Source organism: Chiloscyllium punctatum, chromosome 35 (assembly GCF_047496795.1).
Source record: "Chiloscyllium punctatum isolate Juve2018m chromosome 35, sChiPun1.3, whole genome shotgun sequence".
NCBI lineage: Eukaryota > Metazoa > Chordata > Chondrichthyes > Orectolobiformes > Hemiscylliidae > Chiloscyllium > Chiloscyllium punctatum.
In genome coordinates this window covers 59,838,677-59,862,884 of record NC_092773.1, presented here as the reverse complement: position 1 = coordinate 59,862,884, position 24,208 = coordinate 59,838,677, and positions in this window count along the sequence as shown.

The following is a 24,208-nucleotide window of genomic DNA, read 5'->3' as shown; positions in this document are numbered from 1 at the left end:
AAATGAACACCATCTGTTACGTCACAAAACCAGGGCTGGTTCGCCAGCCGATATTCACCTGTGAACATAAAATACCAGAAAATATTTTTTAAACAGCTCAGCACAGTTACTGTTTCCAGAACAACAGCCGCCGTTTTCTCACTGCAATATTTCCTTTTAAGCTTCTGGCAACAAATGGCCACAAATCGATCAAAGGTGAAAGTGACGGTGAACCAGACAGAACAGTCAGTGGTTGCATGAAGCAGGCCGGCGTGGATATTACACACGGAGATGTCCCACATGAAATAAAACTGTTCCCAATAAACAATGGGAATGTGTCTCAATATCAGGTCGAGGATAATGACCAGTAGATCCGCCACTGCCATAGCCACCAGATAACGTCTTACACATGCAGTCAATCCACAATCTTTCCAAAGCAGGACGTAGGTCGTCACTACGTTAGCTGTGAGGAAAGTAAACAAAACACATTGTACATCAACATGGAGGAAAAGTGACTTGTTTGATTGAGGACAGATAGTTTTTTTCAAATGTGTCACTGTACTCTGGGATTTATTAAAACAGTTGGAGCTGAAATGACAAATGTGAAAATATGAATTTCTGACAGAAATTAACATAAACCACAAGAAACATTCCCTCCCGAAACATACAGAGACACATCCAAAGGAAGAGATGATTTCGAGGAAACTCCCACATACTCGATCGTTGGAGAGCAGACCAGATCACTTTTTTTTCCCATTTTCTAACACGGAGGGTGAAACCTTGCTTTCGTGAAGGATTCTCTCCCAGTTCCTTAAAGACAAATGGAGTTTGGAAATTTCTGACTTTTAGACTCGATTGTGATCGATCATGCTAACTCAACAAGTGTAAACGCAGAGAAAACTTATTCGCCATGTTTTCTGCCTGTGGGAACTTCGTAACAGTGTCTCCCTTACCCTGCAACGGGGTCTCTTCACTTGTGATCTTATAATTTCTTTCAATTCACTGACGTCCGGCCGTTCCCAACTAATGTCGGGGGTAGGATTTAACAGAGAATGATGGTTAGAGTATTTTCTAGGGAATTCCAGTTACAGACAATGTTTTGTGCTTAATGCTGCGGGGAAACTTCACAGTTACACTGGCAACATTCCCCACCTTTCTTGTCGCTACTTTGATGAATTTATCGGCGCCAATTCGTGCTCGCATGAAAAGGTTGTACAGTTCATCAACTGCACCAACACGTTCCATCCCAAACTCAAGTTAACCTGTACCATCCCGGACACCTCCCTGCCCTTCCTGTACATCTGCATCTCCATCTCTGGCGACTGTCTCAAAACAGACATCTACGACAACCTCACCGCCTCCTACAGCTACCTCATCTACACATCCTCCCACCCTACTTGCTGGAGAAAACGTCATCCATTATTCCCAATTCCTCCACAACGGCCCCACCTGCTCCCAGGATGACAAATTCCACCTTAAAGCATCCCAGATGTCCTCCTTCTTCCAATACCGCAATTTCACCTCCCACATGATCGATGATGCCCTGCAGCGCCTCTCATCCACTTTGCGCACCTCTGCCCTCGAACTCCGCCCCCCCAATTGCAATAAGGACAGAATGTTCCCGGTCCTTACCTGCAAACCCACCTCACTCCATTTCCTTCGCATCATCCTCTATCACTTCCACCACAGACAAAAAGACCCATCACCTCCGTCCAATGGCCCAAAGAACCCTTCCGAATATGTCACAAACTTACAAGCACTTCCACACATGTCATCTACTGTATACATTTCACACAATGTCATTACCTCTACGTTGGGGAGACAGAGAACTTGTGGATCATTTCAGAGCACGTCTTTGGGACACTCGCACCAACCGAGCCCCGTGGTTGAAAATTTCAACACCGCCTCCCAATCCACCAAAGATATGCTGGTCGTGAACTTCCTCACTTCCTCAATCACCAAACGCGATCCACCCGATTACTGGAGGAAGAATGTCTCAACTTCAATCATTGGATCCTGCAATCCCACATGATTATCGCCTTTCCCATCGATCCACTCTACTATATTTTCTAAACTATCAACTAGTCCCTCAGATCCAACTTCATATCGAAGTCGCAGCTACCTTGACCCCAGCCACAGCACTCCTCCCATTTCTTTCTCGACCTCGCACCCAAACGACACACAAGCCTCATTCGTGGTAAAGGGCTTATGCCAGAAATATCGATTTTACAGCTCGTATAATTCTGCCTGACTGGCTGTGTTGTCTGACCACTGGTCAGGAAACAGTCTGACACTGCCATACTCACAGAATCATGCCTGATGGGTAATATTGAATGAAGCTGCATCACCATCCCTGGCTATATCCTGTCCCGCGGGCAGAGCAGACCCACCAGTGGTGGGAAAATCCTCGGGGATAAAGTCAGGAAAGGACTTTCCCTGCAATTCCCCAACATTGATTCCAGATCCCAGGAAATTTCATGGTAACAGGTCCAGAAAATCTCCTGATGGTCGGCATCTACTGGTTTCCAAAACACCCCTTGGTGATAACTCAGTTCCTCAGAGGAAGCACTGAGGGTGTCAAGGAAATAGAACGCACTTAGAGTGTGGGAATTCAATGTCAATGACAAAGAGTGTCTCCACAGATCCACCACTGACTGAGCAGGCAGAAGCCTCAAATACACAGCATCCAGTCTGTGGGAAGTGATGGGGGGAAAACGACAAGAAGGAAGCATTCTCAACATAAACCTTGGCACAGGTGGATCAGTCTCTGACAACTTCTGTAGGAATATCGAGCAGACAGTCCGGATGGAGAGAATGTCTCAGTCTCATTCTGAAGGTACTGCCCACTGTGTTATGTGGCACTACCTCCTGTGAAGTAGGACATTCTTCTGAAGGTCTAAGCAAATGGAAACTGGGTATCCATCAGTTAATTCAGTTAATCAGCAGCTGCAGCTTCGAATGCACTTCCTTCCATCAAAAGGTCAGAAGTCGGCTGTTCACTGATTGTTCCAAAATATTCAGCAACATTCATAACTGCACATATACTGAAGCAGGCGATTCAGCCCATCAAGAGTTTTACATGGGAACGGAATGAGGCCATTCATCATTCGAGCCTTTTACTCAGTAATTGGAATAGATCTTGTAACTCACATGGCTGTTACACAGGAAATGAAAGGGAATATTCAGCATTCCAAAGTGAATGGGGAGGGCAGGTTATTGAGTGGGAAATAGGGATAATTTAGGGATCAATCGTTTTTAACATTTTTACACAAATCAACGACTGCAATGACAGAGTGACCAGTGCTGGGCCTCAACTATTTGCAAACGATATCAAAGATTTAGATAAATGAAAAAGATGTATTCAAACGAAGGTAGTTTGGAACTGCAGTTATCAAAACGTGGTTGAGGCACTCTGATTTGATAAGCGGAGGACAATAATTTGGCAGCTGGAAAATAACGTGTTTAAACGTGAACCTTTGATCTTTTCATGAAATACAGTATGCTACTGAAACGGAAAGGGATTACAGGACTCAGCGACACAGTGATTACTGGAGGGTTCACTCTGATTGTTCAGACATGGAAAGTGTTACTCCATCTCCCTGATAGTCTGTTCCCAAATATTTCTAGTGGTTGCATTGCTCTCATTGCTCACTGAATATTTTCATGTGGTTGCTTGGCGGTGTGAAGTAGTGAGGGGAGCATGTTTTGAAATATGTACCAAGGGGACGGCCTTTATCCTCGAGATAATCCTTTCTTTCTCCGTGAAGACAGAAAGACAATGGGAATTGCTGACTGCTTCTGAATAAAGAGACTGTGGCTGCTGCCATAAACAGTGTGAATTCACAAACATGGTGTACTGTACATGGGCTCACTGCAACATTAATAGAGTGAGAGACGGAGATCCCAAACACAAGAAGGAGAACGTGTATAAAACGCAGTGTCAGATCAACTCAAATGGTTAGTTATATAAAATTATCAATCCACCACAGAGAGCCATTAACCAAGCGGGCCTATCTGGTCAGGACACAGAACTGCATGGAACAAGCTGTGCTCCGTTCAACCCAGAAAATTGCCAAGTGTGGAAAACTGTGTAGACGGCAGCAGTGCATTGATCTATAACTCCAGAAGGGAGGTCTGTCCAGCACGGGGAGCTATGCCGTGACATAATGTTTAAAAATCTCTCCACCAAGGGGAGCTGTGCTGACCAAAGCAGTACGATTGCATCCACGCCACTCTGAGTGAAGAGGTTGAGATGAAGGTCATATCAATTTATCTAATTTGCAATGTGTCATGATGTATGTTTCCAAATTGCAGCGAGAATGGATTATAACGTCCTGAAATACAGCCAATGGCAGCATACAGGATAGTAATAGTCATGTTCATGTCCCTGTGTTCAAAGTTCAGCGACAGCATTGCAAGGAATCGGAGAAAACTGCTCTGAGTCTTCAAGTTACATGTGGAAAATGGAAACAGCGTGAAATATGCTGCGGGAAATATGAAACGAAACAGCATGAAATATGAAGGATGGCGGCAGGGTAGGAACTCATCTGCTTCCACCCACTTTGTATCTCTCATTTATATTCTGTTTTCTCGTGTATTTTTCCTTCACAAACTTTTACTTTTTTAAAGTCACTCCAATGGTAATGATGAAGGTGAGTCCCAGAACAGAGTCTTGTTTAGGGGGTCAAGGCCTCGCGATTTAATGCACAGTGCGGCCTGGAGACTGGACTTTGTGTGTTTTGGAGACTGGGCTGGTGCATCCTGGACACTGGGCCTGGTGCCGTTTAGAGTCTGGGCCTGGTGTGTTCTGGACGCGAGCCCTGGTTCGGTCTAGAAACTCGTTGCTGGCACACACTCGGGTGTAAGCGTCAGTAATTCGAATCCGTTCTTTTTACCTTATTATTCTTCTGCACCAAATACTGAAGAATGTGTACCGAGATTTCTTGCACCTGACGTGGTGTCATAAGCGAAGACATTACTAAAATGTCACTGCATTCGTTAGTGTGCACGTGACAATGTAGTGTATTTTATTCAAAGCTGAGAGTGTCACTGTCTTTGGTGCCTTTTCCCAACAAAGCTGCTGCTTCTGAAATGGCCTGCGCTGGCCAGCAGAGGGTGGCAATGCATCACTTGAAACACAAGAGGTTTGACAGAGAGAGGGAAGGGACATTTTGATTCCCATTTCAATGGATTCACAAACATGCACATGCGCACGTCCACCAACAAACGCGCGTGCACACACACACACACACGCGCGCAAACACACACACAAAAACAGACAGACAGACAGACACACACACACACACACACACACACACACACACAAACAGACAGACAGACACACACACACACACACACACACACACACACACAGAAACACACAACGATAAACACGAAATTATATGGAATTACGCTGCCCCTCATTCTAGCCTCACCTTTATGTCCTCTTGGAAATTAGGGAAGGGCATGTGACTGTGCTGTTCGAGTGCGAGCACTTTTGGACCAGTGACCAGAACTCTATTAGTTTGAAAATTGTTTTGGAAAAGGGTAGACCTGTTTCACAAGTCAATGTTGCAAATTGGGACACGGCCAATTGTGATGGTATTGGGCAATAATTTTCAAAAGATGATTCGGGGGAAGCTGTTCTCAGATAAAAGTACATCTGCCAAGTAGGAGTCTTTCAAAAGCGAGATAGTGAGAGCCTAGAGACAGCATGTTCCTGTCAGTGTGAATAGCAGGGAACAAGACATGACAGGGGACATTGATGGTCCAGTCATGGGAAAGGAATAAGGTGTATATCAGGAATAGGCAGCTGGGATCATGAATCCCTTTAGCTTACGGGGTGTAGTAGAACACTTACCAGGGAAATCAGAAGGGCTAAAAGGAAGCAAGATATTGCTGTATTTGATAAAGTTAAGAGAAATGGAAAGTGATTATGTAAGTGTATTAAAATTAAATGAGAAACTAGAGAGAGAAAAGGGTACCCTTTAAATCAAACAACCAAGTATATGTAGTTTCACAGAAGATGAATTAGGTTTATTAGTGTCATTGTCACATGTACTCACACGAGGACAGTGAAAAGTTTGCATGTCTTCACAGGTGACATAATCGTAAGAACAAAATTCCACACACCCGCCTCTCATGTACAGAAACTTGTTACAAAGCAGAAGAAAAAGAAAAGATAAAATTTAAAACATTGCAGCCCTTCCTGTAAAGTAGGGAAAAAAACCACAGGAATACAGTTAACAGTTCAACAGCACAACCCACAAGTGCTTGGCAATGCCGGGCTTACATTCCTCACGAGGAATCGCCCTCCCCCGCTGCCTTACAGCCTGTTACTGTTCCATGGGTGAGATTCCACATGAATATATCACGTCAGTATTTACTGTGGAGAAAGACATAGAAGCGACGGAACACAGGAAAATAAAAATAAGTGATTTTTGAAACATGACCACATTCCAGAAGAAGAAATGCTGGAGGTCTTAAAATGCATAATCTTAGATAAATACGCGTGATCTGTTCACGTGTATCCCAGGCTTTGCAGAAAGCTGGGAAGGGAAGAAACTGCGGGGTCACTAGCTGAGATATTCATGTCATTCGTCAGATTTCTGAGGAAGGATCACTGGACCTGAAAATTTAGCTCTGATTTTTCTGCACAGATTCTGCCAGACCTGCTGAGCTTTCGCAGTACCTTCTGACTTTGCGTCTGATTTGTAGAATCTGCAGTTCTTTCTAATTAAATTTGTACCACTGACAGCCACGGGTGAGATGCTGGAAGACTCGAAAAGAGATAACGTTGTTACATCATATATAAAAAAAAACGCCTGCAAAGAAAAGCCATGGAACTACAGACTGGTGAGTCTGATGTCAGGTGTGGGCAACTCTTTGTAGAGGATTCTCAGAGGCAGGAGTTACATGCATTTCGAAAGGCAAGGACTGCCATTAAACTCAGCATCTTTTTTTATGTGTGGTAAAGTGTGTCTCACAATCTAGATTGCAATTTTTGAAGAGCTGGCCACGAAGATAGCATAAGTTATTTGCGTACTCTATAGTGAGGCCCAATAAAATTTCATATGGTAGATTGCCTAAGAAGTTTAAATCACAGGGGAGCAGGGAGGGCTGGCATATCAGATTCAAAAATGGCTTGACAGTAAAGCACCGAGGACGCTGGAGAGATTAGTTGTTCGAATTGGACGCCTGTGACCAGGGTGTGCCACAGTGATCAGGCCGATGTTGTTCATTGTTTTCGTAATAGATTTGGATGATAATATTGGAACCATGGATAGTTTGCAGACGATACGAAAGATTTGTGTGATAACGGACATTGAAGAAGGTTATCTAAGTGAACAATGAGATCTTGATCTACTGGGTCAGTAGTCTGAGGTATGGCAGATGGAGATTCATGCAGATATATGTGAGACATTGCATTTTGTTAGACAAACCAGGCCAGGATATAGTCACTTAACAGTGGGGACCTGGGGAGTGTTATTGAACAGAGAGATACAGGGACCAGCTACTTAGTTTCTTGAAAGTGGATTCGCAGGTAGACAGGACTGTGAAGAAGGCGTTAGCATAGAGTAAACGAATTATAGGGTATTATGCTGTGGCTATACAAGGGAATGGTAAGGCCACTTTTGGATCACTGAGTACAATTCTTATTGGCCTGCTACAGGAAGAAAGCTATAAACTGGAAAGGGGATAAAATGTTTACAATTATGGGGTGGATACTGGAGGTTTTGAGACATATGGATGGCCTGGGATTTTGTTAGTTTTGCATTGGAGGCTGAGAGTTGACTTATTATAGGGTTATAACATCGTGAGGGGCATGGATAGGAAACATAGCAATATCTTTCCCCAGGGTAGGCGGGGGGGGGGGGGGGGGTCCAAAACTAGAGAGGTTAGGTTGATGGTAAGAGGGGAGAGATTTAAAAGAAATCTAAGGGGCAGCTGTTTCTCACAGTGTGTGGTGCATTAATGTTGTGCACTGTCAGAGGAAGTAGCATTGTTGAGTACAGTTATAGCAATTAAAAGGCAATTTGATGGGTACCTGAATAGGGAAATGTTTGGAAGTGTATGTGCCTAAAGACGAAAAATAGAACTAGTTGACATCAGGAAAACTGGTGAGCATGGACGAGTTGGGTCGAATGCTCTGTCTGAATATTGCATGACTCTGAGAGTCTATGACTCAATTGTTCATCGCTAATTCTTTACTGCAAGTAATTCATTGAGAAGTCAAAACATCCTCTGTACATGCTTTCAATGTCTAGCTTTCTGAAATTTCTTAAGTAGAGAATTCGTGACATTGATGTGGTGCTGGAAACCACAACAACAGCAGAAACAGAATTAAATTCAACCACAGTCTGAAACCTTTTTATCCAGGATAATCTATCATTACTATCAAGCTGCTCAATGTTTCAGTAACGAGTGCGGGTGAACATGCCAGAGTTACAACCATGTATGGAGAAAACTGACGATAACCAGTTGTCGATACTTCACTTTTTGCATACGTTCCAAATAACAGGACAAACATCTGATAGACAGAGCACAACGATCCCAAGATCACCAGACCAACAGTTCTGCAAACTCTAGACATAAATAATGATGGATGGTTTAACGACTCACTGAAGGAGATAGCTCTGCAATTAACCCCATGCTAATTAATGTAACAGACCTGCACATAGTGCAAAAGGAAAGGATGTAGTACCTGCACCATCCTCAGCCAGAACCGTTGAGTCAGAGATCCACCTCACCCTTGCCATGAAGCCCATAGGATCACCTACGGCAGTCTTCAACAAAGCTGGACACAATAGATATGACAAAGGAAATGGGCCCTGACAACATTCCTGCAACAGAACTGAAGACCTGTGCTGTAACACAAGCTATGCGCCTGGGAAAGCTGTCTCATTCCAGCTCCAACTTTGACATGAACCTGGCATTGTGAAAAATAACTCAACCATTTCCAGTACACTCAGAGTGGAATATTTAGAATCTGAGTAGTTGCCAAGTCCTCAGTATCATCACGATAGTCAAATTGGTGGGAGTTCTTTTGACCAAGCTGTCAAGCAGCACCGAAAGTACCAGTTCCGCGTGGTTTCCAACAGGCTTCCATTGTTGTGGTTTTGTTCACCGAGCTGGGAATTTGTGCTGCAGACGTTTTGACCCCTGTCGAGGTGACATCCTCAGTGCTTGGGAGCCTCCTGTGAAGAGCTTCTGTGATGTTTCCTACGGCATTTATAGTGATATATAATGATATATTCGACTCAAACCCTGATGACAGAACAAACCTGTCATTTCAGAGATCAGTCTGGTCATTTTTCCCTGCCCTCCCTCGATGTCAGGTTTGACCTTTATTAGGTCAGGAGACCAAAACTGCACACAATGCTGCACAATGCTTGAGATGAGGTCTCACCACCACCGTGTACAGCTGCAGGAAGACACCCTTACTCCTGGACTCAAATCCCCCTTACAATGAACGGCAACACACCATTAACGTTCCGACTTGCATTCTGTTCCTGCAATATTGCTTTCAGTGACTACTGTACAAGGAGATCCAGATCATATTCAGTGTTACGGCTGCCCACTTGTTGGTCTATGTTCCCTAGTCATGCAAGCCCTTTAAAATTGACATTCTGCCGTTCTCTCTTTAGCACCAGAGTGCAAATAGTTACTGATATCCACATTGCACTTCATTTTCCACGTGTTTGCCAGTTCACTCCACTTGTTTAATCACTTTGAAGTTCCGTTAAATTCTCCTCACCAACTCACAATCCAAAATCATATAGTGCCGTCAGCAGATTTGGTAATATTGCATTTGATTCCCTCAGTCAAATGTTTGTGATGATTCAGGAATAGCAAGGCCCCAGGTACCAATCTCTGTCATATCACATGTGTCTTCACATCCAAAAAAAATAATATACTTTCCTACTCACTGATTCCTGCCAGCCGTAAAATTCTACAATTATGTCGAAATATTAACCAAAATCATCAACAGATATTACATTGTACAATAGGCTTTGGCGTATTCAAAAGGCATTCTGAAAATCCAAATGTATTTCATTCTTTGCTTCTCCGTAATGTACCTACCAGTCAGTCTCTCAGATGTGATTCCCCTTTTGTAAAACTACTTTAACTTGTCTATACCTATCAGCTTCATTCTTTCCCCTCCCTCTCAACAGAATTGGTTTCCCTAGTATTGCAGATAACGTTTTTGTTTTATTTTGTTTTGCATCTTATTTGAAGAAAGGACTGAAGCAGTTGCTCCATAGTTCTGCCATTTCCCTGTTCTCCATTCTCTGCTTTCAGTCTGAAAGGAAGGCGCACTTGTTTTCTCTTGACTTTCCCATTGGCAGCCCCATCTTATAACAATTCTTAATGCCCTGTATAGCCACGCATCAATTCCTGTCTTATGATTCTCAAGATTTACCAGAGGAAACTTATCAAATGCCTTGCTGAAATGAATGAGTCTCATGGTAGACTCATTTATAAAGTCAGAATGTATAGAATGCAGGGAGATTTGGCTATCTGGATTCAGAATTGGTTGGGTGACAGATGGCAGAGTGGTTGCAGATGGAAATTATTCTGCCTGGAGGTCAGTGACGAGGGGATCCGACAGGGCTCCATTCTTGGGTCTCTGCTCATTGTAGTTTTTGTAAACGTCTTAGATGAGTCGGCTGAGGGGTGGGTTATTAAATTTGCAGATAACAGAGGTGTCGTTGATAGCGTTGAGGGCTATTCCAGGCTACAGCCCGAAATAGACAGGATGCAGACCTGGGCTGAGGAATGGTAGATGGATTCACCCTGGACAAATACGAAGTGATGCATTTTGGAAGGTCCAACTCGAATGTTGAATATAGGATTAAAGACAGATTTCTTGGCAGTGTGGAGGAATAGAGGGATCTAGGTGTGCAAGTTCATAGTTTTCTCAAAGTTGGCATCAAAGTGAATGGGGTTGTTCAGAAAGCACATAGTGTTTTGGCTTTCATTAACAGGGGGATCAAGTTTACGATCCGCGAAGTTTTGCTACAGCTCTGCAAGTCCCTTGTGAGACCACACTTGGAGAATTGGAATCCAGCTCTGTTTACCCTACTATAGGAAAGAAATATACAGGCATTGGAGAGGCTGCAAAGAAGTTTTGCCAGCATGCTGCCTGGACAGGATGAATTGTCTTATGAAGAGACTGTGAGTAAGCTCGGACTTTTCTCCCTGGAGAGATGGAGGAAGAGAGGAGACCTGTTCGAGGTATACAAGTTAATGAGAGGAATAGATCGTCCATAGTCAGATACCTTTCCCCAGGGCAGGATTGACTGATACGAGGGTTCATTGTTTTAAAATGTTTTGAGAAAGATATGGAGGTGACGTCAGAGGTAGGTTATTACGCAGAGAGTTGTGAATGCGTGGAAAGCATTGCCTGGGCGGTCGTGGATGCAGAATCATTACAGACATTTCAGCGACTGCTGGACATGCGCGTGGATATCAGTGAGTTGAGGGGTGCATAGGTTAAATTATTATATTTTGTATTAGGATTAAATCTCGGCACAACATCGTGGGCCTAAGGGCCTGTTATGTGCTGTACTTTCCTATGGTATACGTTCTCCATGTTCGACGATTGACCTCCCATAATCGGACAAACACAGAGCCATAAGCGATGTATCATCAGAAATAAAGCACCGTCTATATTACTCCCACTTTCCGACACGAAGCCCGTAGCTGGGAATGTTGTTTTACTTCAAGTGCACGTCCAAGTGCTTTTTTAACGTTTCTGAGGTTACCGTGGCAATGCTCCTCTCAGGACATACATACCAGCTCGCAACAACCTTTGTTGGAAGGAACAACCTCTAAAACCTCTCTAAAACAGAAAACGCTTCACTTTAAATGTGTACTTCCCTGTTTTGTTATGGAAAACCAATCATTCCAGCTCGCAGTTTATGTAAACGTGTTTAAGAGCTTCACAGTCAATTTCTCGAATTCTTGACATGCATAATCCTTCTCCACAACAAACTAGTTGTGAAGGTTTCATGGAACAACGTATCAATGTTTTCGAGATTCGCACACAAATTGCCTGCTTGGTTTCTAATAGGCAGTAATTGTTCCCTGGTAATATTTTTCTAGTTGCTGCAATTGTGAAAAATCCTGGGTTTCCGCCGAACTTCGCCTGCTTGCACTGTTTCATGTTCCGGTGTTAGTCAGTCCCCACTGGTGTGAATTTTCAATGTTTCACTGCGATCACTTCTCATTCGTTGAAACTTCAGTGAACACAGACCGAGAATCATCAGACAATCTTCGAATCTGCAACATTAAACTGGAGAATGCCCGTTCAGTGTATCTGATCAGTATATACTTACTTATATCAGAAAATCAGAACTGCAGACAATGCCACAGCTACCCTCTCACCAACACTCTGTGAAACTGGCGCAGGATCATTTTACCTCCCGTGGAAGCAAAGTACAGCAGATACTGGAATCTGTCCTGAAAAGAAAACAATTGCCGGAGAGCTCATCAGGGCAGGCAGCATCATTGGAGAGACTGCAAGCTAACGTTGAGTCGAGATGACTCTTCATCATTTATCTCGTGATACCCTTTAAATGAAGGAAAATCTGAATTTTACAAACTGTTTGCATAGGTTCCTCTCAATATCCTTTGCTTTAAATTTTTTCTACGAACTCACTGTTTGAACTCCCCAAAAATTCCCCCCGAGCATTCAACTATACCACATCCACAAGTTCTTATATGTTGATGTCTACAAGAGATATCTTCAAACAAGAAGAATGTAAACTATCACTTCCCTTTCAGTAACAGTCAATCATTCTCTTGAAGTTTGCTTTAATTTTCTAGTGAAAGGGAGGACTGCAGATGCTTGAGAGTCAGAGTCGAAAAGTGTGCCACTGGAAAAGCACAGCTGGCCAGGCAGCAACGGAGGAGGAGGCGAGTCGAAGTTTCGGACAGAGGCCCTTCATCAGGAATTTGGGATGGAAGCAGAACGAGGCTGACAGGCCATCTTTGCCTGCCACCGCATCCAACTTCTTTCCCACCTGCCTTCTCGACCAGTCACTGTCACTTCCCACTGTATCTACCCATCACCTTCCGAGCTACCTTCCCCCAGCTTCATCCCCACACCCTATTTTTCACAGCCTCTGGACACCGCACCGCCCACATTCCAGATGAAGTAATTATAGCCGAAACGTCGTCCCTCCTGCCACTTGTAAGCTGCATGACCTCCCGTACTTTTCCACTGCCACACCGTTCTACGAGCACGGAGTGTCCAATATTGCATTTTAAAATAATAGATCCCAACACATTCCCTCATGTAGATGACAAGATAACTAGTCTGTAGTTCTCGAATCAACCTTTCCTCCACGTTTTAATCCATTGGAATGCGATTATATTCTTCCAGTTTTATTTTGGAAAAATGCATGATCTTCAAACAATCAATATGTCGATTTCTGCTTGCTCTGATATTCCGGTATCACTTGTATTTGGTACGTCAGACTTATCAATGCTCAATAAAGTTTTGTTTCCAATCACTACCTCGTCACTGGCATAAATGAATTTTAGTTACACAGGTCCCTGCGTCATACTGTATTCATGGGAGATTTTCTAGATCTTCCTCCATGAACACAGATACAATTAACTGTTTACTTTTTCTGTCATTTTTGTGTTCATTTAAAAATAAAATCCTGTCCGCACATACATTGTCCGACATATGATCATGCTTTTATTTTCCTTTCAAGTATTGTTGGAAGCTTTTCACGATTCTTTACGCTTCTTGTTATTCTGCATCATTGTTTTCGTTTCTTTGATTTCCTTATCAGTTTCTTGACCCTTCTTTGTAGAGTCCCAAATTTCGCTGATTCAACAATACATGGAATGTTTCTGAGCCACTTCCTTCGATCTAATAAAATGTTAAGCTTTGATTGTTAACCATCATTCCGTTGCCTTTCTCTTTTGCTATTTGCACCTTGAGGGGATGTATGCACTCTTCATACTCTGGAGTGATTCTGCAAGTAACAGTCATTGCCTGTCTTTTTGAAACCTTTTTCATGTTCATTTTCAGTTCATTTGAAGACATCACCTTCTTCATTCTTTCTTTTCTTCCTTGACTTAGGCACTTCCAATTGAAAAAAAAATCAGTTTTGTGTTCAGACGTTGGGCCCTTGAAGACAGAAACTGGCGAATATATTACGGCGAAGAAAGAAGAATTGAATTGGTACTTCAGAACTTCAGAACTGGGGAACACACAAGCAATTTCCCTGAGGTAACAGTGGCTGAATGACCTGAACTTAAGGGAATTTATATTTGGAAGGAATTGGTGTTGGAGAGAGTGTTAGGTCTGTAGCTTGATAAGTCCCCGGGGCTTGATGGTCTACATCCCAGGGTACAGAAGGAGGTGGCTCGAGAAATCGTGGATGCGTTGGTGATTATTTTCCAGAGTTCGATAGATTCGTTATCAGTTCCTGCGGATTGGAGGGTGGCTAATGTTGTACCACTTTTTAAGAAAGGCGGGAGAGAGAAAAAAGGAAATTATAGACCAGTTAGTCTGACCTCAGTGGTGGTAAAGATTCTGGAGTCTATTATAAAGGATGAAATTACGATACATCTGGATAGTAGTAACATGATAGATCAGAGCCAGCATGGATTTATGAAGGGGACATCATGCTTGAATAATCTTCTGGAATTTATTGAGGATGTAACTGTGAAGATGGACGAGAGAGATCCAGTAGATGCAGTATACCTGGACTTTCAGAAAGTTTTTGATCAAGTCCCACATGGGAGGTTAGGGAGCAACATTAGGGCGCATGGTATTGGAGGCAAAGTACTAACTTGGATTGAAAGTTGGTTGGCTCACAGGAAACAAAGAGTAGTGATAAACGGCTCCATTTTGGAATGGCAGGCAGTGACCAGTGGGTACCACCGGGATCAGTGCTGGGACGCCAGATTTTTACAATATATATTAAGGATATAGAAGATGATATTAGTAATAACATTAGCAAATTTGCTGATGATACTAAGCTGGGTGGCAAGGTGAAATGTGAGGAGGATGTTAGGAGATTACAGGGTGACCTGGACAGGTTAGGTGAGTGGTCAGATGGAGTTTCATGTGGATAAATGTATGGTTATCCACTTTGGTGGCATGAGCAGGAAGGCAGATTGCAACCTAAATGGAATCAATTTAGGTAAAGGGGCAGTACAAAGAGATCTGGGTGTTCTTGTACACCAGTCAATGAAGGTAAGCATGCAGGTACAGCAGGAAGTGAAGATGACTTACAGCATGCTGGCCTTATTAACAAGATGAATTGAATACAGAAGCAAAGAAGTGATTCAGGGCCCTGGTGAGACCACACCTGGAGTATTGTGTGCAGTTCTAGTCTCCAAAATTGAGGAAAGACATTCTGGCTATTGAGGGAGTGCAGCGTAGGTTACAGAGATCAATTCCTGGAACGGCGGGACTAACTTTCGCTGAAAGACTGAAGCGACGAGGCTTGTATGTCCTTGAGTTTAGAAGACTGAGAGGGGATCTGATTTAGAAATATAAGATTATTAAAGGTTTGGGCACTCTGGAGGCAGGAAACATGTTTCCGCTGTTGGGTGAGTGTCGAATCAGAGGACACAGCTTAAAACTACGGGGTAGACCATTTCGGACAGAAATGAGGAGAAACCTCTTCACCCAGAGAGTGGTGGCTGTGTGGAATGCTCTGCCCCAGAGGGCAGTGGAGGCCGAGTCTCTGGATTCATTTAAGAAAGAGTTGGATCGAGCTTTCAAGGATAGTAGAATCAAGGGCTATGGAGAGAAGGCAGGAAGAGGATGCTGCTTAAGGATGATCAGCCATGATCATATTGAATGATGGTGCGGGGTCGAAGGGCAGAATGGCCAACTCCTACACCTATTGTCTATTGTTATGCCGAATTCACTATTCCCAATAGCTCCTTTACAGCAAGGTTTTCAATTCGCTCTTTTGATCATACAATATCAAATCGAAAACAGCCTGATCTGAAACTTGATGCTCAACATCATGTTAAAGGAAACAATTTCACACATGTTAGTGATATCCAATTCTCCAAGCATTCGCATTACCTTGGTTTAATGCAGTTTCACGCAGACTGAATTGCTTCGTGATTTCGGCAGTGCCCACAATCTGGTAAATCTAATTTCCCATTGTATAACATGCCCAACATTCGCATTGCAGTTTTTGCTTTATTATGTAACTTCGCTCCATGTTTGCGTCTTCATGCTGATCCTAATCTTCACCATTGCATATTCAGTGGAATCTCAGTGACATGGGCTCTGGGAGATTACGAGAAGATTCATGCAAGGCGTTTGGCAAGGTTGATCTCAGCATTGATATCATGTTGCAACATCTAATCTCTTCTTCTCAAGTGTCATTGTGGCATTTTTTACCTGATCGCCTGTTACTCTGGTGGAGTCGGGGAGGACAATAATCTTTCAACAACAGTGTCAGTTCCCCCAAACAGCTGAGATTGCTCTAAACTATGACAACCTTTCAGCAGGCTGGCAAAGTGTTACTGCTGCTGTACACGATCGTAATGAGTCACAATTGGAGCAGTTTTTACAGATTTAACCGCCTCACTCATGAAAGGGCATTAGAACTAACTCAGAGGTTATTCCCTCAGAGGATTTCCGAAAGTAAGATATTCATCATAGAATTATGACAGTTTGGAAGGAGGCTATTTGAGCCATATACTTCACACTAATCCTCCACAGCACACTCACACCCCATCCAATCGCTGTCATTCTGCATTTCCATAGCTAATGTAAACAGCCTGCACGTCCCCGATGTTTTAGATAATATATCTGCATAAATTTATCTACATAGACTGGGACTGTGGGAGAAAAATGGAATACCTTGCAGAAACCCACGAAGACACGACGGGAATGTGCAAACTCCACACAGACAGTGATGCCTGACTGGAAATGAACTCAGGTCTCTGACATTGCGAGGCAGTAGAGCTAACCACCGAAGGACCTGCGTGGCCGAAGGACCTCTCGTGCGCATCGAAGCATCAGCAAAGCCTTGTTTCTGCCCAGTATCGGAAAGGGAAACTTTACTATATGAAGTGAATGTGATAACTTCATATTCTGACGCTTCTGTACTGTCACGCATCATATATCGATTTGCACGAAACAGGTTATATTTTGTTGTGTTCAACTCAAACAGAACCCACCCGTAACAAGATGCAACTTCACACCTTAACACGTATAAGTGGTAACAATACGATACAAACCCACACCTACTTTGATACCAAAGCCTAAATCCAGCACCACAGCCAACTCAGCGACACATACTATATTGAACTGAATCCATGAGCGAAATTTGCTACCAGCTCCTGAGGGTATTGCTGCATCTCTCGTTGCACAGGGAAGTGATAAATCCAGTGAGCCATCATTTGAACTTAACACAGAATTCTCTGTCTGAGATCAAGCCCAGGGAACAGGAATGGGAGCACTGTTTCCGTTAAACACGGGATCACGTTCAGCCAATATCTGTCTCCTTCTACATCACCAAGTGGAATCAACATCCTAATGGAACAGCAAGATGGGGTTGAGAGAAGTTTAAGCAAGAACTGGTTTACGTGAGATTTCGGCACCTCTAAGGTTTGAACACGGGATATTTGAGTTTAACGAGATGGCACTTTAACCAAGTGAGCCACACGTCATGTCAACAGATAAGAGAGAGATGTGCAAGTTGACGAAACATCTATTAAAATTTACAAGGTTAACAAGATTTTGTTTTAAAGCTCACCAATAGAAGGCAATTACACAGCAAATTGAGGAGTCCAATTCAGATATCGAGCCTGGAACATTGGAACAGCAAGAGAAACATCTTCAACCCTGTTGTAGCATATAAGGAGGATGCTATTCAATTCCTGTATGCTCATATACTGCATCAGATAGAAGACAATTAGTCCATTGATATGAAAAACATTGGACCCATAATAGACCATGCAGCACCTGTATCCTGTTACACAACAGAAGAATGGGACCATTCAGCCTTCTCAATGATTCAATACTATAACTGGAAGAAACCACAAAGTGAGGGGAAATTGTCAGCTTAGGGCACGGCTATTTCGCCCATTGAGTGTGTTGCACCAGAACAGCAGAAACATGCGAAGCTTGTTGAGTTTTTTTTTCACGTAAACATAAGGAGGTAATTCAATCGCATTTCTGTTCAATTGGAACAGGAGCAAAACAGTCACTTTCTCAAACTCATTTCAGCGATGTAGGAGGAGACTGTTCAGGATCTCGAGCCTCTTCTGGGCGTATTTGAGAAGTCACTTGAGCTTCTTGAAATGTTGCGCCACAGAGGGAAGATTCTGTAAATCCCCAAACGTCTCCACAACAACACGAGGAAAACATTCAGATCTTGAGCGGCTTGGTCAGGAAAAGGAGCAGGACATTCAGAGCATCGAGACTATAATGCCGAAACACCCGGAGTACATTCAGCAAATGAAGTAAACCAGGATAGAAATGAATCCATTCAGCCAGTCATACCTGTACCCAGTAATCGGAGCAGATCTTTGAGCGTTTTGCGTCTGTTACGCAGGAAATGAATTGGGAATGTAGAGGTTATCGAAATGTAAGCACTTAGAATAGCCAGCTCCACAAGGGGATACAAAGTAGAGACCAAACTATTGGAATTGCAGTTGTTGTTGAAACCTGTTATTAAAAGATTAATAATAGGGGAATGTCAAAGTCCAAGTAAAATCCATTCCAGTCAACATGATTTTAATAAGGATAAGTCGAGTATGAATTGTTTGCCAAGTGTATATATAAAAGTGTCAAACAAAGTGGAGAAAAGGCATCTTATAGATATATTGTAATTGTACATCCAGATGGCATTGGCATACGGTGCCCCACAAATGATGGCCATGCAATACAAGCACCCGCCGGCTTAAAAAAATTGGTTAGAGAAATGATTGGCTAACCAATGTACGCCATGCTATGGAGGTACCCGTGTTGGATTTGGCTTGGAAAAGGTCAAAAAAATCACAGAACACGAGGTTATGGTCCAAAGGGATTTCTTTTAAAAACATTAGCTTTTCGTGCGCTGCAGCCTCGTCAGGTGTTAGTGAAAATGAAGACCAGAGACAGATAATTTATGAGGAAAAGATCAAAGGGTCATGCAACTTATGCACATAAATTCAATACATGTAAGATGGCTCTAACATCTTTAGTCAGTGAGAATGGAGATGAAGGTCTTGATTCATCAGTATGCAAATTTCAGACTTGAGATCAAATCAGTGTCTGGAAATAACTTAAGGCATTATCGATGTCAAGGAGGGGACTCTTCTGGTGCGCTAATGTATTTTAGGCGTGAGGATTGGTTTTGAGTCAGTCTGTGTCGTCGACTGGTGTCAGACCCGTTTTACTCCCAAAGTAGGACTTCGTAAAGTGTCACATTATCTGATGTCCATATATTTTATGGTTTTAAACAAAATATAATCTATCTGTAAATATATATTTACACCAAATATTTGAATATATGGGCTTGTGTGCGTGTCTGAGAGAGTGTAAGTGTGAGGGTGTGTAAGAGGGAGAGTGAGAGTGTGTCTATTTAAGACACAGACAGATACAGCAGAGCCATCTCCCCACACCCTCTCACTCCATTGTTTCAGAACTTCGCCTCTCAGCGCCTCTGCTTCACTTGTTCATGTTGCAGACCCAGATGGTGTAAGTACAGTCCACATGCACCATCCAGAATTGAGTTACGAAATCCTCAGTTCCCCTTGATTGCCTGAGGCAAGTTAGAGCACAACCTCGAGCAAATCATCCCCAGCACCTCCATTAACGTTTCAATAAGAAAAGTCAGTCAGAAGCCCCTCAGCTTCAAGTTAGATGCCTTGTCCTGTACAATAATACTGGGTGTCATCCCCGTTACTGACTGCACGATCAGCTGGGAGAGACCAACAAAGGCGTTCAGAGGACTGGTACAGAACAAGTTTCAAAGATGTGACTTAGATACCATGACCCGGGAAAAATACAGAGGGACAGGGAGACTCAAGAAAAGATAGAAATAAACAATTCATGAACTGAGAACATGTTGTGGAAATATAGCGGAAAGAAAGGCAGAGGTGTTATGGTTTGGACGGTTTAATTCAAAAGAATGAGAACATTGAAAATAGGCATTGCCAGGTGAACTGATATGACACGTCTCATCACAATCTGAAACTACCTCACAGAACCGGCCCAGGCAGTAGAAACTGAGACAAGGTAACAGACAAGCACAGACAGCTGTGCAGACGGTGCTCGTGAATTGGTCAGTAAACCAAGCTTTGTGTTCAACATTGGAAGAATTTTAAACCTGCGTCAGTTGCTGTGATACGTGAACTAGATATCTGCCAAACAAGTGAAGATTTGAAGCCCACACTGCAAATGAAAATAATTGGGGTTCCCGCAAATTTATGTCTATATCTGGATGTACCAGCTCAAAGAAAGGTTCTTTGTGTGTGCATGCATCTGTATCTGAGGCGGTGGTGGATGTGAAAGTCATTGTCGGACAAAGAAAACCCATGGAGGAAATCCATTTTAATATGAGTAACTGGCAGGGGTTTGGGTATTGGACAAGGGAGATATTACCAGACAGATATGATTTCATTTTTGTGAATATTAAAATAATGGCATTACGAATCCCAATAGCAATATAAATCTCTGCGCACAAGAATAATGAATGGATCAAATTTCGGTGCGATTTCAGATACGAGCCATGGAGTGTCAACACACATTTGCTTCTGCAGATTTGATGCTGGAATTGTCAGCAGCAGATTATTGACACAGTAAGACTGTATTTCATAGCTCAATGTCCCAGATAGGCTGTACCGGTGAAATGTATTCTGGAGTTGTTATGAATGACAATTAGAATGGCCAGTTATGGTAGCAGGAATCAGTTCATGGTCAAAGTGATCACCACAGCTGCACATTTTCTCTTTCAGGCACAGATATTGACTCGACATTGGAGTGTGAGGAAGAAAATGATGTTTGTAATCAGAACAGGAGAGAGTAAGCTCCACACTCACAATATTCAAATAACAAGGACAGTGATACAATGAATCGTGGTTCACAGCTGAAACTGAATAGGTCAACATAGAGATACACAAGGTAATCTGCCAGAAGGAAAGAGAGAGAAAGAGAGAATGCATTAACAATTTGACTGATGTAGATAGTTGTGATTTGTGGAGTGAATATATGGAGTCAGACTCTCAACTGCGACAATAGCAGCAGCAAGGAGATTCGAGTAAATGAAAATAGCAGCATTGTGTTCACAAACTGTGTATGTAATTAATAACTGAAAAGTACGACTTACCAGGGACACCAACGACAGCCAGGATTGGATAATAAATATATTGAATAATGTAAAGTACATATGCAATCCGCCCTGACAATGGCAAATAATCGTAATATGTAGAGAGAGCCCAAATATTCCAAGATAAATCCCTGCCCACTGTTGGAACATTCTGGTATAATGTACTCAGGTTCTGATCCATTGTTGGAACACTCCAGTGTATTGCGGAAAGATTATGATCTGTCCTTCCCCGCGCTCTGGAGCTGCTGATTCCTGCTTGTGCTTTAGTGGCTCTTACTCATTTTTTGGTATAACACTGTGAATGGAGAGCAGTTTTCATTAAAAATGTAAACCCTCCACTGGGATAATTTGTATCCATGGAGGCTCTCATTAATCACAGTCACTGTACAAACACTTTCAGTTAACCCCTTCCTTTCATCAGTTTTCATGCCCTAATAAAAGGGAACATTTACTGAAGGGGTATGGGTGGAATGGATGAGAGTTTTTGAAGGATGGACCATAAATCTTTCAATGATTTTAATCCACCGTGCTTGTCTGGGGGAATAGTGCCATGTCACTGCAGAGTGGTGCATTTTCCACCCTGTTTATACGAGACCAGCCGCAGAAGGTGACTGATTGGAAAATTAACACAGATCATAAATCATGGTAACAATATTTATGGCCTATTGACATCATGTAATGCTGCATCTATTGTGAAGTGCCCTGTTTTCAAATCGTGTCGTAACATTTAGATCATTGGGTGGGCTTCTCCAGAACAGGGGGTAACAGTCTGTCACTATCTTTCAGAAACAAAGTGACAGGATGAGACCATTCAGCCTTTATGCCCGTTGCAGGAAGTCTTGATCTTGTTATCTAGTAACTGTTGTCTCTAAAAGAGATATGCAGAAGAATTGTCCTGATATAAATATTAAAGTTCTAAATTTGTTCAGGCCAATAACGCACGTTTTAGCGAAGCACTTCGAAAACTACTTTGGAGAGATTACACGCTGAATAATGGGATACCTTCAGAAACAGATTACAAATTCTAGCAGCAGTATTTTACTCTTCCAAAGGAGGGCAATGTTGGCAGTTGTGAGGTATTTTTGATGGCAAGAAGCAGAGACTCTGGGCAAGAAACAGGAAAAAAGCATATGATAGGTTTGGAGAGCAGTGATCACTTGAATCCATTGAGGAGTACAATGACAGCAGGTTCATACGCAAGATGGAAATCAGGGGGGCATATGGGAACCAGAAAAAGCTTCAGTCAATATGGTCAGGGAGAATCAAAGGGCTTCTACAAATGCAGTAAGGGCAAGGGAGTAATTGGGGAGAGAGCAACAAATCCATCTATCTGTGGAACCACAGATGTTCAGTGAGATACTATATGAATAATTCATATCAATATCTGTTGTGGAGAAGCTTATGGAATCTAGATAAATTTTGGAAATATATAGTGATATCTTAGGAAGTGTCTATCATCGAGAAGAGCAAGAGTTACAATATTAAAATGCACTAAGGCGGATACAACCCGGGAACCTGATCAGTTGTATCACGAAACCACTTGGAATGTTAAGGAATTGATTGTTTGGCCATATTAATGAGATATCTGTATCATGGATAGCCACAGATGTAGTGCCAGAAGATTGGAGGTTGGCTAATATCGTACCATTATTTCAGAAAGGTGATAAGGAAATGCCAGGAAATAACACACTGGTGAACCTGACGTCAGTGTGGGCAAGCTCTTGGAGTATATTCTGAGGGACTGGAATTATTTTTATTTGGAAAACAAAGGAGTGCTTACGGGTAGTCATCAGGGCTTCGTGTGTGGGAAATCGTGCGTCTCTAAGTTCATTTAGGTTTTTAAGGAAATGATGAAGAAGATTGATGAAGGCACAGCAACAGATGTTGGCAACATGGAGCTCAGTAAGGTGTTCGACAATTTCCCACATGATAGTCTGTTCGCAAAGTGAGATCATATGGAATCCGTGGAGAACTGGAGTCATTAGGTCGAAGGTAAGAAACGAAGGTGATGGTGGAAGGTTGATGACAATGAAGGGCAACACACCATTTATCAACGTCATTGCTTTCTTTTCCTGCAATATTGCTTTCACTGACTGGTGATAAGGCTATCCAAATCTTTTTCAATTATGCAGCTACCCATCTCGTTGGTCTACGTGCATTGCACAGTATGTCAAAGTCATTCCCATATTGATGTCGAGCTTAGAGCATACTGTCCTTCATTGACCTCAGAGGTCTGCAATGAAGAAAACAATAAAAGGAGGATAAATCGTTTTGTAGCTCAACATTTTTCAAACAATCCTATTGCAAACGTCGGCTGCTGTTCTCTATCTATTACCAAAGTGCACAAAGTCCAAATCGCCCTATGTCTCCCATGTAATTCCCGATTCATTCTACTTGTCTCAATCAGTTTGGAGCGTGTTTTTATTAATCTCCTCCTCATCTGCGTATAACCTGACATTGTTTAGTGACACCAGTAGGCTTGGAAAAATTACATCTGAATTCCTAAACTAAACGTTTGACATGTGTCGAGATATCTGGGGCCCAAGAACCAAACCATGCAATACCACATAACTCAAAGTTTGTGAGAAGATACGATCCTCAGTCGCCTCACACGCAGATGACTAGCATCGTGAATTCGACTGGGACAACACTACTGTTATAGGACAAGCCAAACAGAGAACAGCCAGGGAATTCCTAGAGGCATGGCACTCATCCACAGATTCGATCAATAAGCACATCGAGCTTGACCCAATATAACGACTACTGCAGCGGACAGCTGGAACTGACAACCGGAAGCGGCAGATTCAAACCACTGCAAACGCCGGAGGAAAGATCACAGAAGCGCTTCACAGGAGGCACCCAAGCACTGAGGATGTCACCTCGACAGGGGACGAAACTTCTGCAACACAAATTCC